The sequence below is a fragment of the Nematolebias whitei genome, chromosome 15 (genome assembly GCF_014905685.2).
Source record: "Nematolebias whitei isolate Nwh7 chromosome 15, NemWhi1, whole genome shotgun sequence".
Lineage (NCBI taxonomy): Eukaryota > Metazoa > Chordata > Actinopteri > Cyprinodontiformes > Rivulidae > Nematolebias > Nematolebias whitei.
The window spans coordinates 18,607,646-18,611,319 of NC_056512.1; the positions used below are offsets into that span (position 1 = coordinate 18,607,646).

A 3,674-nucleotide genomic window follows, 5' to 3' on the forward strand; every position below is an offset into this window, starting at 1 on the left:
TACATTTACTCAGATTAAACTTTTGATCTGTCATCTATGTTATATTACGAATAAAATATTGACATTTGCCATCTCCACATCATTGCATTCAGTTTTTATTCACAATTTGTTTAGTGTCCCAACTTTTTTGGAATCCGGTTTGTAGATTATAAGGCGAATGTAGAAAACTAAAAACAGGAATATGTCTGCATTAGTCCTTGCCAGGAGTCTCAACAGATTTTTAAAGCCACTTAGAGAGGTCAAGGTCGAGAGCTTCAGGTCTTTTTGTAAGATATTCCAGGAAACAGGAGCGGAGTAGAAGAAGGCCCTTCAATAGTGCACTCTCTGCTTCTCTCATGCATCCTAACTCACCCAACCTGGTCGACAACTGCTGGCACTAACGTAGCGCTAAGCTAGCATTGCACAATACAGACGCGCTAGCTAAGAAGCTACAGACGTTGCGCTTTGATTCTTTCACATATCCTAACCCCCACACCCTGGTCAGCACCTGCTGGCACTAACGTATTGCTAAGATAGCACCAAATACACAGGTGTCCTCCCCCGCCCCATCAACAAAACGCCCTCAGAGATTAGCGCCCTGCCAAGGCAAGTGATTTAGAGGGAACACTGCATGCGATGTGGTGAGTTGTAGTAGGTAACCAGGAACACCCGGAGTGGACTTTTACTGGTTTGTGTATTCTCCTATTAATCAAGTGGAATGGATTTGTTCACATAGCAATAGAAACAGCACTAGTGAACTAATATTTCATGGTAAATGTGGGGGGAGTCCAAATGAACATTTTTTTAAATGTGAGGACACAATTGATGCAACATCAATGGATTTGCCACATAATGGATTTTCAGGTCTCTCTTGTAAATGAGTCCTGGAGGCTCAATGGGATTTACCTGTCTAAATAAAGGTCGAATGAAAATGGATGGCAGAGTCTATAGCAACTTATGATACCAGTGTTGGTGTCGGACCGTATTGATACTTGAGTTTGCTTTTACCTTCATTATGTCGCTCCCGTTCCAAAAATACAACACTGCGCCAGAGTAGCTGGCTGAAGACTAGATTAAATATAAACACTGGACCAAACAAGCCTGTCGGATAATAATTCATTCAGCTGTGATTGTCAAACTTCATGATAGCCAAACATGTGAACAAAATATCAGAATTAAGCATTAAGACCTTCAGCTTGAACGTAGATGAGATCTGACCCTTCTGCATGCAGCCCTTAATAAACGTAACTTGTAGACTGTTCTAAATGACACATTTAACTTGATAGCAATAAATCATCTTCCATATATGGAAATATAAATTTAAAAAACTCATAACTATCATGAACCTTTTGTCCTAGTGGTAGTCCCGGGCAAGACGCTGCTCTGCTTCATTTCATATTGCAGGAATTGCAAAATCTCATTTCAGCCAGTTTTCTAGATATTGAGGTCAAATTCATAGTGGTAGTAGCTGAGATCGATCCCTAGCTCACACTCTATCACTACTCTTTGTGTGAGCTCTTTTCTTAAAACTTAAACATTAACTGTTGGAGCCAACCCTGTCTGTTAGCAAAATATCTCATAGGTTTTAATAAAGCTTTTAGAAAGTTATCACTAGATGTCCATTAACAGCTGATTACACCCAATTGAAGATGGTCGCTGCACCCCCTCATCAATCTTAGCTATTTAAATGGGCCATAACTTCATCACATTTTGTAGTTTCTGAGCTGAAAATTGATGTGTTGGTAGCTGAGACTCATTCGCAACCCACACTTTGAGCGTGACATCCTGTAATGTTGCGTGACAATGCAACTCATTTCTTAATATAAGAGGACCTAAGACGTCTGGTGTTACAGGTGGCGGGCGATATGCATTCCTTCATGAAAGGCACCTTAGACTGTCAATGAGACTGTTAGGTTAGTCACTCCAAATTTTGTCACTGCCTCAAGTGCAGTGCAGACATACGCTGCCTGGCCCCCCAAAAAAGTCGCCACAAAACAAAAGGTCACATTAATATTTCGTTGGACCGCCTTTAACTTTGATCACAGCATCATTCACTGTGACATTAATAAACTTCTTCAATGTCACAAGATCTATTTCCATCCAGTGTTGCATTCATTTTTCACCAAGATCTTGCATTGATCACTAGACACTAGGCATGATGGGTACATCACTTCACCTCCCTCTCTTCTTACCCTGATGCACCCATCACTCTGGAACAGGGTAAATCTGGACTCATCAGATCACATGACCTTCTTCCATTGCTCCACAGTCCAATCTTTGTTCCCTAGCAAATTGAAGCCTTTTTTTCCAGTTAGCTTCCCTGATTAGTGGTTTTCTTAAGGCTACACAGCTGTCCAGTCCCGATTCTTGAGTTCCTTCACATTGTGCGTGTGGAAATGCTCTTACTTTCATTATTAAACATAGTCCTGAGAGCTACTGTTGTTTTTCTTTGATTTGATTTCACCAAATGTTTAAGTGATCGCCGATCACGATCATTCAGGATTTTTTTCTGGCCACATTTCTTCCTTGAAGACGATGGGTCCCCACTATCCTTCCAGTTTTTAATAATGCGTTGGACAGTTCTTAACCCAGTTTTAGTACAAACCGGATTCCAAAAAAGTTGGGACACTAAACAAATTGTGAATAAAAACTGAATGCAATGATGTGGAGATGGCAAATGTCAATATTTTATTCATAATATAACATAGATGACAGATCAAAAGTTTAATCTGAGTAAATGTAACATTTTAAAGGAAAAATATGTTGATTCAAAATTTCACAGTGTCAACAAATCCCAAAAAAGTTGGAACAAGTAGCAATAAGTGGCTGGAAAAAGGAAATTGAGCATATAATGAAGAGCTGGAAGACCAATTAACACTAATTAGGTCAATTGACAACATGATTGGGTATAAAAAGAGCTTCTCAGAGTGTCAGAGTCTCTTAGAAGCCAAGATGGTAAGAGGATCACCAATTCCACCATTGTTGCAAAGAAAGATAGTGCAGCAATACCAGAATGGTGTTACCCAGCGTAAAATAGCAAAGACTTTTAAGTTATCATCATCAACCGTGCATAACATCATCAAAAGATTCAGAGAATCTGGAACAATTGCTGTGCGTAAGGGTCAATGCCGTAAAACTCTACTGGATGCTCGTGATCTCCGGGCCCTTAAACGTCACTGCACCTCAAACAGGAATGCCACTGTCAAGGAAATAACTGAATGGGCTCAGGAATACTTCCAGAAAGCATTGTCGGTGAACACAATCCACCGTGCCATCCGCCGTTGCCAGCTGAAACTCTACAGTGCAAAGAGGAAGCCATTTCTAAGCAAGCTCCACAAGCTCAGACGTTTGCACTGGGCCAGGGGTCATTTAAAATGGAGTGTGGCAAAATGGAAGACTGTTCTGTGGTCAGATGAGTCACGATTTGAAGTTCTTTATGGAACACTGGGACGCCATGTCATCCGGACCAGAGAGGACAAGGATAGCCCAAGTTGTTATCAACGCTCCGTTCAGAAGCCTGCATCACTGATGGTATGGGGTTGCATGAGTGCTTGTGGCATGGGCAGCTTGCATGTCTGGAAAGGCACCATTAATGCAGAGAACTATGCTCAGGTTCTAGAACAACATATGCTCCCATCTAGACGTCATCTCTTTCAGGGAACACCCTGCATTTTTCAACACGATAATGCCAGACC

At 41.2% G+C, this 3,674-nt stretch overlaps 1 protein-coding gene across 1 annotated transcript in view; it reads right to left on the reverse strand.

Annotated features, from left to right (window-relative positions):
- LOC119421991 (protein Wiz) overlaps positions 1 to 3,674 on the reverse strand; it is a 31,629-nt gene that overhangs the window by 25,954 nt on the left and 2,001 nt on the right. The window lies entirely within an intron of this gene.